This window comes from Melospiza georgiana, chromosome 5 (assembly GCF_028018845.1).
Source record: "Melospiza georgiana isolate bMelGeo1 chromosome 5, bMelGeo1.pri, whole genome shotgun sequence".
NCBI lineage: Eukaryota > Metazoa > Chordata > Aves > Passeriformes > Passerellidae > Melospiza > Melospiza georgiana.
The window spans coordinates 52,516,550-52,533,148 of NC_080434.1; positions in this window are offsets into that span (position 1 = coordinate 52,516,550).

A 16,599-nucleotide genomic window follows, 5' to 3' on the forward strand; every position below is an offset into this window, starting at 1 on the left:
GGCACTCAGAACACTGCCCACTGCAATTATGGGGTGTAGGAACTTGGGAGATCAAGGGCCAAATGCTGCAGGAAGGAGAGATCAGCAGGGGCTGAGACACCCTGCAGTCTCTGGTCTGGACAAGTCCTGCAAGTTGAGCAAAGAGTCTTTGTCCTGTTATTTATTGCCCTCAGATATAAAATAGTTCTAGAAGTATTTAAAATATCTTTATATAATTTGCCTGGTTTCATTGATCAGTTTAGACAACAAAAAAAGAAAACTGTCAAATGTTTGCTGAGAACAAGCTGTCTCTGAGTGTCACAACAGAAACCCAACAATGTGCTTTACCAGAGCTTGCGCTGCAATCTCACCTCAAAGACAGACTGGAAGGCCAGCACTACGGCTTTCTCAAGATCATGGGAAATGCAAGTTAAAAAAAGATGGGGTCATTTTCAGAGAGGATCTGCTTCTCTGGGCTATTTTTAGTCATAGTCCTCATTTCCAGGGAATTGTGTTCTTTATGAAATGGGCTGCCCTCAGCAACATGTGGCTTGTACGTGTTGAGGCTGGTGCTTGGACTTCCACAGCCAGAGAGAACTGCCCTGGTCTTTGGTGTGGGTTATCAGCTGCTGAGAGATCAGCTTGGATCTCTGCTCTGAATTTCCACAAGTGTTTAAGAGAACAGAGACATCAATGTTCAAAATCAACATGAAGTTCTCATAAAACATAAAACTAGGTATCAGATGCAAGAATTGGGCATTTTGCCTTCCCTTCTTTGCTGCCATAATTTAAGGGTTTCTTTTGGAGTGCTATTCTTCTATGGATATTGGATATTGATCTGTATAGTGCTGCTGTCAGCCATTCAGGCATTTTTTGCCCAAAAAATAGTATCTCAGGTCTGAGGGCTGGATGGATGGATAGACTTAAATAATTTAATTAAACCTCTTTCTGACGTTGGTGTTTGAAACTCTGCAGCATTCTGCAGCTAAACCATTAATATTATAATGTTTATAATTGATTGAGCATCAAAAGTGTCTTTGGGAACATAAAAGGAGCAAAAGCCATGTGGTTTACGTACCTGAAAGTTTGTAATTGGATCCAACCAGACACAGATTATACTTGTGACTACTAAAAAAAACAAAACAAAGATCAACAGTCTTAGTATGGCAGAAGCCACTGCAAACTCATAAAATCATCAATTACACTATTTCCCTGAAAATCTGACTCATTTTTACCTTCAGTCAATGTCAAGGGACAAGGCTGATAGAAAAGCAAATGGAACTTTCTTTCCAACTTACTGATGTTTTCATATTGTCAGGCAATTTTTTTTGTAAAATAGTCCAAAGTTCAGCAAATGTGAAACTCATTTAAGCTCCACCAACTTCATTAGGAAAAGGCAAAGATCAAATTGATAATTATGAAGGATTGATTCTAGGCAACCACTATGAAATTGTAATTTGAAAAGTGGGCAATCTCAGGCAATGCATTGTGCTTTATTTCTCTTGTGTACACTTAATCAATAAGATGAAATCATTAGTTGTATTTTTTTTTTGCCAGCTTCCTATAATTCCCTTTTAGTAGCATTTAAGGAACTACTGTTTCAGGAACAGTTTCTTCCTACTTTATAAAATTTGTTTTAAACCTTAACTTGTGCTGGGACACACCTATTTGCAGTGAAACTTAATGCCACCACCCTGTGAAAAAGGCTGTAACCTGGGTGTTTGCTCACACACCGAATCCCTGTGTTCAGGGGGTTGGCTGAAAACCTTCAATTAACATAACAACATACAGATGGCCTTCAATAAAGAGCAATGAAAGGGTCTGTGGTTCAAAAGCAATTTATGTATGAAACTGGTGTCCTTGGCAACACACCTACACACTTTGTCTGCGGAATGTGCTACTGTTTTGTCTGCCGGAAGGAAAAAGAAGAATATTTAATGAAAACAGAAGAATAAATATACTATTATAAAGGAGAAGGGGAAGAATCTAGATTAACACAGCATTTCTCTATTTTCATTAATCCTGATCAAGATTTATCACAGAAGGATCTGCTATGTTTTAACTCTGTATAGATGTTCTATCTTGAGAAAAGAGGATTAAAAAAATGGGTCTTTAAATAACAGCCCCACAGGAACACACCTTGAGGTGTTTCTAGATATCCTTTACCTCTTTTAAGATGGAAATTTAGAGCCTCGTTCCTCAATTTATAATTGTGGAGCTGTCAATTTTCCTTTACAAACCAGAGGACAAAACACTGAAAGTCATATAAAAATTCATGAAAGAAAAAAAGAAATGAGCACAATAGTGGCTAGGAAAGGTTATTACTGGAGCTGTTTGATAAAGATATGCTCATTGTGGTATTTTTTTACCTGGAAATGCCACTGCTTCTGGACTGGCATGTCCATAAATATTTACCATGTGCTCCAGGCAGCCGTGCAATGGCTCTGTCTTGAAGCCTGACTCCATTACCCACACTCTGCACATAAACTACAGCTGCTTCTAGGGTTTTAAAATGCCTCAAAAACTTTCCAGCAGCCCCAAAACAGAAAGATAAATAGAAGCTGTATTTGTATTGTGTTTTTCCCTATCCCTTCCCCATCACTCGTTCCCTCTTCTCCCACCTAAGCAATTTCAGAGGTTTCAGGCTCACACTTCTGACTGGCTTTGTACAAGCATTTCTTTCCGGGCATGCAAAATTCTGAGAACACATGAATCCCATGACCTAGGCCATTCCTTGAGGATCTCCAGAAACCCTGCAGCAGCAGAGTGATTTCTCTCACTGGACCTCCAGGTACTTTGGAGGCCAGGGAGATTTTCCTTTTCTGACCAGACAAAGCTTGGGAGCAGAGAGGAGGACCTACATGGGAAACTCATGGATCGGTTGCTTTGTAGAGAGCACTTCTGTGACCTCTGAAAATAAAGTTCAGCAGCTAGGGAGGAACAGGATAAATACTTGTTTATAATGTGAGAGGCATCACAGAGTCCCACCATTTTTTAAAGGAAGATTTTTTTTTTCTGGGCCTGGACAATGCTTTTAAGAAGACCCTAACTAAGATACATGGTTTAAGGCACTTCTGAAATTGCCTTTTTCTGGGACTGAAATTGCAGCAGAACCAGGAAAAGGAAATCACATCACCCTCTCCATTCCCACAGTCATACCATATAGTTCTGTTTGTTGGGCTACAACTACAAATTTCTAGCATAACAGGGATTATTCTGCACCTATCCTATCTTCAAATTAATTAATATCTTGTTCCTTTTGCATTGATCAGACCAGACTCTCCATGCTCTAGCACTTAATAATTTCATCTTATTTTCAGCTTAAATATGTTCACAATGTATTTATGGTATCTTTTTATCTGTTTATTCCTCTGTCAATATTAGCCTTTAATAGAAACACTTCTTATCCTCCTATATTTTTGGAGGATGATCACATCCAGTTTTCACCTTTTATGTTTTGAGAGTGAACAGACACATCTATGTGGTCTCCCTTCATGACTCTCTCTATTCCTGAATACTTAATAGCCTGCTTTCACACTAGTCCAGGTTGACAGAGAAACAATAATCCCACTTGTAAATACTGTGTTGAATGGAAATCTTGCACATTCAGCTGCTTAAATTCTGCTATAAAAAGTAGGAAGAAAAAGTACCTGAAAACTGCTTAACTACCAAAGAACTTGAACACAGAGGGACCCCTTTCAATTTATACTGGGAAGTACAGAGGAACAGTAGATCAGAAAGTTTGGAAACCTTCCTAATAAAGACAGGTTTTGGAAAATGCATGCCTTGATTATGGTCTGAGCAACATTACAGTCTAGATAAAGAATTTTTAAAGGAAATGTTGTACAATTCACTTTTAATCAACTAATCATTCAAAAAGTAATCAGCATTCAGAAGTCATCATCAAATAAGTGTTGATCATTTAGAAAAGGACAGATAGCAACTAAAGATTGAGGAAACATTAAATCCAAACTACACAGTTAATCAGAGGAAAATGGAATAAAATTTTACTCAAAACTTTTAAAATGCTTTAGAAATGACACAACTCTTTTCACTTCAAGTGAATTTTCACTAAAATTAAAATTAAGATGAAGCTACGGAAGAATTAAGTTTCCATTTTTCATTTTAGATTTTGGTTTTCCCTTTCCCCTCTCTGAATGATCCTATTACAATGAAGACAGCTAAATATCTTCATAATAGTATAGAGAATACCAAAGAGAAACTCAAGATTGGAAGTAAAAATCTTTCATCCCTTCAACCTTCAAATTTGGGACTGAAAGGTTATTGATCAGAAAATATGAAAATTCTGGGGCTTTTTTTATTAATTCATTTACTTAATTTAAGCTTGTGAATTATCTATCGACCTATTATTGTAAGGACTTGTAGCAAGGTGAGGTAAACAACTCAAATTTATTTTCTCCAGCATATTGAAGCAAAACAGTAATGCACATATAATAGGTCAACTTCACAAGTCATACATTAATGGCATTTAATTAATTTTATCTTCTTTTTTTCTTTTTATTAGTTTTCATTGAAACTTCCAGAAGCTCAGTCTTTCATTTCCTCATGAAAGCCAGGACAGTATAAAATATTTAGTCTTCTGGGAGCTCCAGTAAAATCATTTTTATCACTATGAAATCCTAACCAAATCTAGAAGTGAAAGATTAATCTTAAAGAAATCTTCCTCATTTTCCCAAACAGCATTCCTATGGGACAATAGACTCTAGGAAAAGGTTTGCAAAAAAGCCCCATCATGTTTCTTTCAGATGTGGTGTGAAATACGAATGCAGTGGAAGTAGAGGGGACAGTCTGGCCGGGATCAGCTGGGTGCAAGGCAAAGGGGTCTCCACAGGAACGGGGGCAGGACTTGGTGCAGTAGGACAGAAATGGGTGTCCCCATGGTCCTGGGAGGAGCAAACCATTCCCTGAGCAGTGGGACACATTTGGAGCACTTTCAGGGTCCTTGGCAAAAGAAGCTCAGGCTTTTCAGCATCTGCCTCAGGAGCCTGAGCAGCCTTTCCTGGCAAAGCTGAGACTCTCAGATCCACCCTCTGGAGACAGAGCCACTGTAAACACTGAGCCTGGGGCAGGACATCTCTGAGAGAACCTGGGGGAGCTGAAAGTGCATGGGGGCTCCCAGAGTGATCCCCAAACCAGCCTTGATCACAGCAGCATCCTCCCCCATCTCCTTGAGGAAAGGCTGCAGCTGTCTGTGCTTTCAGCCTGGGATGGCTGAAATGGGAGTGTTCATTGAAAACTCTCTTTGCTGACTTCTTGTTGCCACAGCTACTTTGTCTTTGTTGCCCGTCTAGCACCTACTTGCTATATGGAAGAGAAGAAAGACTAGTTTTGATTTCAGCCTCTCCCAGTGCACATACCCCTGAGGCTGACAATGCTGCAATAATCTCTGTTACTATCCTCCATGGTTTGGTTTCAAAAACATCTGCATTTTTCTCTTGTTCTGTGTAATCCTGCATCTCCTGCCTTTCCTCTTGAACATTTCCTATGATAATTCCTGCTTGCAGCTGTAGATTTAGCCTGCATCATTCATTATAGCAGAAATCACAGAATCTCAGAATAAATCCTCATTACTGTATGATTTGGCAACAGCAGCTGTAGCAGCAGAGTGACATTTCCAGAGCATCTTTTTGGTGGTCAAACATTTTAGAGATTCAGCTCTCAATAAAAACCCAGCTGTGTGAACACTTCTGTGTTTCTGAATATTAGCTGGAATCTTTCTAATGCTTTATCCCTCAAAACCTTCTGGGTCTGTGAGCTCCTTCAAGAAAAGTGGAAGTAGCCTTGATTATTTTATACTGAGAAAATGAACTATTTTGTAGGAGGAATATTTTAATTCAGGTGATAGTAAGGTCTTGTGCAGATTCCTTTTTTCTCTGCTTTGGTAACATTTTAACACTACAAAAGGATCTTCAGAATGGCTTTCTTTCAGGAATGAGCTTGTTATCTCTTATATTTTATTGTTTAGAGATTTTAAAATTATTTTATCTCTGCTTTTTTTTCCTCCCATGTTAGAATAAGTCACCTGTTCTTCTAACAAACAGTGAGACAAATGATCTTCGAAGTACCATACCCACATCTATCAGTGGGAGGTGCAAAGTGTCAAAAGCTTTCAAAAGCTTTTGAAACTTATAATTCAAAGACTACACTCTACCTACGTACCAAGAGCCTGCCACATCTAGCAGCTCTGTCACTCCTACCACCCTGGAGTCAGTGACACGGTGGCACAAACTGACCTAATCCCCATTTGCACCCACATCAAGTCTGACTGTTTGGAGGTGAGTTATTTACATGTAATTCAACTCTGCTGGGCCAAAGGAATGCTGACTGCTTAAGCACTGAAATTCACATAAGAAGAAAGTTACAGTGTGAGAACATCCTTTTGGGGTTTTTGAAATGTTTAAACTTTTCCTCAGTTGGAGTGAGTAGCCTCCTAACCAGCTGCCTTTACAAAAGCAAGTAAATGTCAGTTTGGAGAGGTAAAGTAACATCTACTGCTAGGTATTGAAAAACAAATTCAGTAAAGCAAATCAACCTCTGTTATTTACCTGAAGTGGCTTGATATAAGCTGTTGCTTATGATTTTTGCATCTAAGTCAAGTCTCAATGCACTTTCAGAATGTTTTAAATATTCTTATTTTGCCTGGGTCGTAGTTTCTGATCATGCTTTCCAAATGCAAAGGAAAGGATGAGCAGTATCAGTTTCAGTTTAAGTAACATGCTTATCAAATGTCACTCATGTCTTTGTGTTACTTTGAGCTGTTACACTGCATCTGATATTAGAAATGCACTGATGTAAAATCTCCCCCTCCTATTTCCTGCAAGTCATAGGATTTTTTTAAAATTATCTGCATAAATGCATTTATTAGTGCTCTTAACCTTTAAATAAAACTCCCATTACTGCCATCAGTCATCTGTTGGGCTTTCCTATCCCACTAAAGCTTTTTACCTGTTCCTCCATCTTTCACATCCTCCTCCTTCTCTGTGCAGAGCTGAAAACCCAGCACTGCACCCAGGGCTCAGCCAGCAGAGGTTGCCTGGGCAACCAAGATACAGGATTTGGACATGCAGATAGTGAGAGGAGGAAAGGAAAACCTCTAAAAGGAAGAAGAAAATAATCCAGAATACTCTTTATTAATATTTTTTCATTTGTAAAAATATTGTAAATATTCCAGGGTAGCTTTGTACCAGTGCTTGAGGAGGCTCATCTCCCTCCAGTGAGAGTTTACAGGAGCTCATGCAGCAGTTTAGCAAAGGGGAGGTTAATATGATCACAGCCTAGAATTATCCAGAGAGAAAGAAATATTCCTGATACAATAAGACTTTCTATTTTAGAAGAAAAGTTATATCAGTACCTGACAGCCAGATCTAGCTGAAGTTAAATACATTCAGACAAGAAATAATGTATGCATCTTTAATCAGGATAACAGTTAAACTTAGAAGAAACTCACCTCAGGATTTGTCTCTCTCTCTAACTTAATAATTGTCCCTTTCTAAAAGATATTCTCCAGCTTCTAGATAAACTATGGATTTCACAAATATATCCCTCAGTATGTCATCAGACTGTTGTCTTCTCCAGCTCAAATTTTTTATTACAATGGATTAAAGTCTACAGGAAGGAAACAGAGAAAAATAAAACATTAAAAAGGTACAACTTATTTGTTCTGATGAATAGATATGAACACATTGGATTGGATCAGTGCTCAAGCCAGTCTAATGATTTTCATTTTCTACACCCTGAAGGAGATTTTTCAGAGATACTTCAGCTTTTTCTGGTGACAGCCCAAGCTGCAGTGGAGCTGGTGACATGGTTAGCATGGGATGGGTGTCTCCTAGTGGTCAGGGCAGCCTTAGGGTGAGCCTGGTCACTCAGCTCCCACACAGGGGCTGCTCATGAGCACAGGGAAAGCCATTCCTTTTGTTAATTCTCCTGTTACAGCCAGAGGTGACAGAGATGTTGGCAAACCATGGCACCCATCTGTCCCCTCCCTCCTTGGCCACTTAAATGGACAACTGCCAATGGGGCAGATAAGACAAATACAGCTGATACTGTCATGGTCTAACTGGGAGGTGGATGCCCCCCTGAGAACACTGCAGCTCCACACCCTCTTTCCCTGGGTGCCACACAAGCTCCTGGCAACAACCCTGGCAATGAAGAAGCCACATCCCAGCAGGGAGAGCCTTTGTGGTGGTGTCCCCAACCCCAGTGGGGCTGGTGCCAGGCTGGCTGTCAGGAAGATTATGAATGGGCATTCTTAGTGTGGTTCTAGGGGAGCCCAGGACCTTCATGGGGCTGATTGTTCCATTTGTTTTCACCTCAGCCCTCGATCAGAATAAAAGGAGCTCCCAGTACAGACTGTTCCCTGCCTTGAGGCTGGGCAGTGTCAGGATTTCCTCCATGGACATTTTCCTAAGGGCTACAGAAGGACACAACCTTGGCTGAAGAGAGCTCTGCAGCACTCACCTCCTCTGTACCACATCATGATCCAAGAGCAGCAGGACAGTCCCTGCAGTCTCATGCAAAGTTTGCTCCACACAACTCCCTTTCTCTGTAAAGTTTATCTCAAAGTAAGTTTTCTGATCTGGGATCCCATTGGCTGGTTTGTGCTGTCTTTTTTTGGAAAATCTTTTGGGATTTGTATATTAGGATTGCATAAGCCTCAATTTCTTAAAAATTCATGCAAAAAAATTCGCTGAATATAAAGCATCATATCTAAGATTAAGACTGCAGGGATACATATATAAACCACCCTCTCCCTTATTTGAGCAATGTAGCAAATTTATATGATAAAGGAAAGAGCAGGTTTTTCACCTGAACCCAAATGGCTGGTGGAAGCTTATGAGAATCCTTTTCTTATGTAAACTCCAGAAGTCTGATGATGGGCTCTGGAGAATTCAGGAATGAACAAATCTTAGGTTTAGCATCTGAAGACAGTCTGTGAGCAGAGCAGAAAAGCTGAAGGACTTGCTTTGATTTATGGACATCAAATGTCACACTTGATAATGAATTCCACTGATGGGGCTGAGATAAGTATCTCCTTAACACAACACTGTCCGAAAAACCCTCAGGTGAAACAGCTGATAACACCTTCATTATGAGTCCTGCTGTTCTGGCAGGACTGCCAATGTCAGAAGCAGCTGAACCACTTGCTACTCTAGCAAAATAAGCTTTTTCTAAAGAATGGACAAATGCCATAGACAGGGAACTTGTGTGTGTGAGGACCCATGCTCTAAAGGATAACAAACAAACTGCAATGGCAGCCAGCTGGAGATGTAAAGCTGGCCCAGATGGACTGCTGGTCAAACAGACCATGCATTTCAAATTATAAATCATTATAGCAGCACAGGGATGGGTTTCCTGCTGCCCTGTGTAGCCCTGTGTAAGGAACAAGCCAGGTCAATAGAGCATGATGAGCCACTGCTGGAAAGGAAGCACAGATGAGAGTGACTCCTGAATCCTCAGCACACTGAAGGGAAGCAGCCTCTGGGTGTGCAGAGACAAACCCAGCCCTGGTGCCAGCAGAATCTGGGGAAGCAGCAGGGCAGCTCAGGGACTCTGGCGCAAGCAACAAGGGCGCAGCAATGCCAGCACTACTGTGCCGTTGTGTTGTCATTATAGCGCAAGAGTTCCATTATCATTACATTGCAAGGGTTCCATATGGCTAGAGTTTCACACCTCCTTGATGTTTCTTGTAGGCAGCTCCTCTAGGCACTGACTCTCTTCCTCCTACAGTAGCCAATTGACTCCAGCTCTGCTCATATAGTTTAGCATTTGAGTCCTTTATCCCAAATCACATCAGGGTCACCATTTATTGTCATTCTAGTGCAAGGGTTTCATATTGCTAGAGTTTTGTACCTCCTTAATGTTTCTTGTAGGGAGGTCCTGGTCCTTGCAGTAGCCAACTGACTCTAGTTTCCCCTCAACCAATCAATCCACTCCTTTATAACACATTTCTTATTGGCTACAGGTGTGGCCTGTTAAAATCAGGCCTGCTCCTTCGTTACTAATTGGCTCAGCTGCAACTCTTTAGGGGGTAAGATGACATTCTACACCACCTTCATTTACCCATACTATATCCCCCTACACCCTTGTTGCCACCAAACCTGTGACATCCCAGCTCCCACAGTGAGTGACAGCCCACCATAAATGCAGCTTGCCCCCCCAGCATGGATAGCCTTTAACAAAAGCAAAGGTGCAATGCATTGTAGGGTCACTGGGCTCCAGAGAGAGGATAGTAGGAGACCTTTCTCCACCTTTATCAGGCACAGTGGTGATACTTGCATCAGCAACAGGAAAGAATCACACGCACATAGGTCCAGATTTTAGCCCCCACCAAACCAATTAGCTGTGTTGAGATCAGCACACTACTGCTCCCCCTGTATAAGTATGAGGTGACTCTGGCATTTCGGGGGCTCCCCCACCCCGGCTGCTGTGGGTGCCCAAGACAGAGAAGTCCAATCAAGCACGGCCTATCCAGGCCCCTCAGGCACTTCCCAGCCACAGGCTACCTCAGCAAGCTCAGCTCTCAGTGAGATCAGCTCTTTGTGATTATCAGCTCATTTGTGATTTCAGCTCTTGGCTTGCTAAGTGCCTTGGGCAGGCACAGGGAGAGAGAGGAGAAGGCCGTGTGAGGTTGCACAGGATTGTCTTTATTGGCCTTCTGCGAAGGCCTCAGGGACAGCTCCTCCGCCAAGCTGGGCAAAAGGAGCTCTTCGTATAGGGCACAGGAGTTTTAGGAATTGTCCAGCAGCAAGGGTCAAAAGGGAAGTGACCTATAGTCTTACAGAGCAAGGGTCTGAAGGCAGAAAAAGGGACTTCTTAGGTCCAGCCATCATGACTGGGCATTTCCTGTTTTAGGCTGCTGAATGGCAGGGAGGCCTTGCAGGCCCTGTGCCTGCTGCATATAAGAACCTGCCTGCTGGCATAAATAAAACCCTTTAAAACCAGGCTTGTGGGTATTTTGCTGAGTCTCCCAAATACATTGAGTGGTTTTGAGCACAGCCTTCCCCACCCCTCTGTGGAGTTGTGTGTTTGTATGACAGGTAATAAGCACATGAGCAATTACTGCTACAGTGGCAAAGGAAAGGAAAATTGAAAGTTGCTACAAAACAAAAATGCTTATCCTAAACTCACCTATTAAAGATAAAGCATAGGCATAATTAAGCCACTTTGCTTTTAGATAAATTGTTTCACACCAGTATTTTGTGGTTTTCTAGATCAAAACAGAACAAGGGAAATAGCTCTGCTGTGCTCAGTAAATGTATGCAAATAATCACAGCATGAAACTATTATTAATAAAGACCAGTTGGAGAGATATCTGTCAGAGTCTCCAGATTCCTCAGCCTTTTCTTTTTCTTTTTTTTTCCCTTTTAGAGTTCAGAAAATTTTTTTTCAAAACTTCACACATACAAGACCTTTCCTGGGATCAGCTGGTGTGTTTCCACAGTGTTTAGGGAAAGCCTGAAAAATTGCTGTACATGCAGAATCTTCATGGAATTTCTGTGACCCAGATGCTAAGTGTGATACCTCTATGTTCAATCTGATATACAACAGAAACTTGGAAACAAGATTTCATGTATCATATTTTTTGTCCTTCCACCCACATACAGCCTTGTATCACAAAAGGACAGTAAGAAGCTCAATAAATATTTCATTCTTTAAATTAATCTTTGATGGCCAACATATTAAATAATGGCAAAAAGGATGAGGTTTGGTTTGAAGCCCAGGCAAGAATATTTAATATGAACTCCGGATCTGCAGAGATGGAACTGCATGAGGAAATTCCTGTTACTGGCACAGATTCTGGAAGGAAAAATAATTCATGTGTTCACTGCTCCTTTCCTGAGACCAGAGCATTTTCCTTCCATGCTTAGTTTCAAACTTAATCACTAATAAAGGTCAGAGCATTTATCCATTACTATCCCTTCTTAGTCCAGCAAGCCACTTCCAAGACATTCCTCATAGACAGCAAAGCTTTATGGCCAAAGGCAAGCACTTTTTAACTTCTGGTAAATAAATAAAGACTTTTCTATTAATTCAAGGAAGTTAGACTAGAGAAACTTTTGACAGGTGATTACCAGGGTTAAAAACTTAAATTTTTAAGCCACTTCTTAAAAGTGACTTTTAAGATGCTGTGGACAAATGTTAACATTTTACCCTGATTTTCACCTGCAGCAATTTATAAGAATCTAAGAAGGTGACAGATCAACTCCCACAGACCTAAACAGCCTGTCAGACATCGTTTTTCTTAGCAGCATCTTGGAAGTCTACCATCTCTTTTAAGAATATATTCCCTGTGCCAAACTAAATCTTCCCCAGGACCTGTACTCATCATCTGGATTTATGAAAAATTGCAGAAGTCTGTGAGGGGAAACTAAAGCAACAAGTGGATAATCCCTCTGTAGTCTAGCCTGAAAATGTAACATCAGATAGAATATTCGTTCAAAAATATTTCCTAAAAAGTCAGTTGAAAGGAGAACTTGGGTATATGCTGGAAGCACTTTACATATTAGCACTAGATTGCTGGCTGCAATATTAAAAAACTCATTTTTTTATACAGTTTTAAGTGCCTTGCATTAAAGATCCATGAAGTAACAACTTAGGTGATTATATGATCTTTCCAAAGTATTTTTCCCTGCCTTAGTTACAGGTGTGGAGGACAGTTTTTTAAGTTTTGTCTTGCCCTAATGCTCCATGTGAGAGCCTATTCTAGCCTAGGCTGTCATTAATTGCTACATTTGAATGATGCCTTTATCAAAAGAGCAATGTCCAACTGAACACAGCTGGCCAAGAGTCATCACATCTATGAAATGATGGTGTCAGGGGAAGGCACCACTTGCCTTTTCATGTGAGCATGCTGTACCAGTTATTAGCTAAAGGTTAAGGGGGCAAAAATCAGAGTTTAAGTGTAGCAATGAGTTCTTCTTTGCACTCTGGGCATCTGCTACTGTCAGAGCAGGAGTCCAAACTGCTCTGGGGTCTGGCAGCTTTGCAGCAGGTTAGGGGTAGAGGTAGGCTGATGTTCTTACTGAAGATTCTTGCCCAGAGAACAATCACAAGAATTGCCTCACCTTCTTCTGTGCTCCCTTCCTGCATCCCCTTACCTCATAATAATCAGGAAAAAAACTGTGTGGGAGGCAAACTTGTGTTTTTTCTTGTATACAGGGAAAGAGAAGTATACACACAAGCATGCTTTGTCACCTAAGATTCCATCAGAGGTATGAGCCATGTGCCATTAGTATCACTTTCTGGCAGAAATACCCTAGGAAGGTCCCAAACACTGGCTCCCCACTCGGATCAGAGTGGCTACAACAGCTATGCTGAAAGGGAGGACAGGATCTGGAGAAATCCTGTCACCCATCCATCTGCTGTGATAGTGGGTGTGGAAACCAGGGAGACCAAGAGCAGTGCAATTCATTTTGTGTAGAAATGGGATATATATGAAAAACTTTTTTTTTTAAAAATTGATCTCATGAAGTAGCATTACTAGAGTCTAACTTTGGTAGAATAAAAAAAATTGAAAAATCTCTGGCTTTATTTAAGTAATGAAATGTAGCTTGGAAAGATTTTTGGATTGTTTGGCTTGAAGAGCACATCCCATGTCTTGTAATAAACCACCAGCACAAGAAGCTGGCCTCCACATGCAGGCACACACAGAGGTACCAAAGTTTGCTACTGCAGTGGGCTAAGAGTTGAAGTTCTTCGGAGTCTATATTTCAAGTACAGATACAATCTAAATATCTATGTACTCTCTGTGAACTCAACCTCCCCCTACAATTGGTTCTGCTTTATGCCAGAAATAAAGTGAAAAAACGCAGTGAAAAATGCTTGTTTTCAAAAATATCACTTGTTGGAAAGCTTTGTTGCTGTTCTGCTAGGAGAGATTGCCTTTACCTTCCCAATTTGGACAGCAGGAGCAATCTCATTATTAAAAGAATGAAAAAAAACTTGAATTTTTAGTAGTAGCCTCTCCTTAGAAATTGTACTTTTCTTCCCACCTCCCATCCTCTTTTGTTATCTCAAGCATTCTTAATCCAGCAAGGCAGGAATCATGCTCCTCCCCTTCTACATTCACTAATTGGGTGGATGCCTTTATTATTTAGTTTCATCAAGCTCAGTTTTGCCCTGTGAAAGTTTCAGGGAAATTACTAAAAAGAAGAAGTGAGAATACTCATGGGGTTTCTCTTTTCTTTCCCTTCTGATGACAGCTCTCAGTACTAAAGAATTTGCTTTTAATTAAGCCTGATGAATCAGCATTCAGGTGGCTGTAAAATGCTGCCACCTTCTTCTCCCCTTTCTAAATCTTTGGGAATTCACAACAACTCTTCCTGCAGACAAACTGCTTTTGATGGAAGGTTTATCATGTTTCCTTTCCATTCCAGGATACTCTGGGCTGGGGCAATGTCATCTCCACAGTTACTAACTATTCAATGAGAAAAATCTTTTCCTCTTCTGAAAATGTTCAGCCAAGAGGGACAGTGGCCAAAGAATGGAAAATTTGTACTAAAATCTAGTTCATTTTTTATGGACAGATCTAGATAGATCCAGGAAAAAAAAAAAAAAAAAAAAGGCAAACTTAAAGAATTCAAACATGATGAAAAAATTGTGCAGATTTCCTACAACCTAAAAACCAGATCAAAATTATACACCAGTCAGATCTTTAAAGAAATAAGTAAATCACCTGCATTTTATAAAAGTAAAGTGGTTATTTCATCAAAAACTTAATCTGAGAGAGGAAAAATACATAAGGGAGGGAGGAAACTACAAAAGAGGGAAAAATCTGCAAAGGAGGGAGGGAAAAAGCTGCAAAGGAGGGGGGAAAAACAAAGTAAAAGTGAAGCTGAAATGTATTACAAAGGAAAGATAAAAAGTATTGTAAAGGAAAGGGAAAAGGGAGAAACAAAAGAGAAAATAGAATGACAAAAGCTGAATCTCCAGCACATATATTTTCCAGACAGAAATGACAATTGCTGAGGAGAGCAGAGGAAAATAGATGGAGAGAGGAAAGTAAAATTAAACCAAGCAGAGATAAGGACAAGAAATATAAAAATTGCATTTCATTCTTACTCCCTAAATTAATGGGTTTAGGAACAGCTCACTGTACAAATGGTCTGTTCCTTGCCATAATCATTTATTGATGTTGACCCACTGCACAGCAATTGATAAGATAGAACCCCACTCCCTGTCCACCCCCTCTCCTTGTTAAGGTACTTTTAATATTGATGGACTAGGTATTCTGTGTAGATTAATGAAGTCCATGTAGGAAGCGTATATTAATTTGACAGGTTACTCAGACTCATCACAAGTCAATGGGAAGGAAGTCTTGCAAGACAAAAATGTAGTTCTCAATTCTGCAGTCTTATATTTTTTACTGAACCTTTAAAAATGAGAAGGCTTGTTGAACTCAAATTCCATTTACAGACTTTAAAAACTTCTAATGTTTTTAGAAGTAGAAAGATACTCTAAAAATGTTCCACAGTTAGATACATTTACAAAAGTATTTTGAAGATAACTGTTATATAATGTGAGGTCTGAATAGCATTCCTTTGTTCATGAAGCTTTAATTCAAATAAGCTGTCTTGTTAACCTTAGTAAGTATATTTGAAGGGCTCACCAGCTTCAGTTGGAGGTACATTAATCCTGCTGTAAGTGCCTAGAAGAGCACATCAGGTACATCATATACTCACAGAAATGGTCAGAGTAACATTATGTAGATAGTGGAGTCAAACACTCAGCAGAACAAAATTACCTGTGCATTCTCAGTTCATGCCTTGGTGAATAGCTTTTCTTTAATGAGTGTTAGTCAGATAAAACACATAAAGATGCTTTACCCCCACATTACTTCTTGAATTTGGACAGAAGACAGTGCTTGTCAGTAAGCTTCAGTTTTTCTTGTAGGTCCCTTCCAACTCAGCATATTCTGTGACTGAATTTGAATTGGGAAATGAAAGAAGCATTTTGGAAAAAAACCAAACCCCAAAACCCAGCAAAAACCTCAAACCATATTTACTTGTACATCTCCTGCAGTAACATCTTCTCTTATTTCCCAATTTACTAATGGAGAGCATAGGCCCCAAATATAAATGCAAGTTTAAGGCAAAAGGCAGGATTGACTTGCTCAGCATATCTAAGAACAACACATGTAGACAACTTTAGTTTTTTTTACTTTTCCTTAACTGCATTTTGGTTATTTATGAATAACATTTTAATGTTATTCAAAAGAATAACATTCCTCTCCTGTCTTTTTCCATCTAAAAAAATGAGCAGAGCAGTAGAGAGGAGTCAGCACAAATGACCCATGTATGTGCTTAATGGAGCATGATGTGGGTAAAAGGATGATTTTTTTCATCATGTAATTATCATAAACCGTGGACTCATGGGATGAAGATAACCAGAATAAGTGGCACAGCAAATTAAGTGTTAGATTTTCATAACCATTGAATACTTTGCATAATTCTATTTTAATAGAGGTTTATTTTTGTTTTTAAAAGAAATAAAATGTGAAAATTTAAAAAAAATGAAATTGACCTTCACCTCAGTCATCACAGAATGCAGCCTATACAGTTACTGCTCTGGTCTTTGTCACATGAGACTGGTGATTTG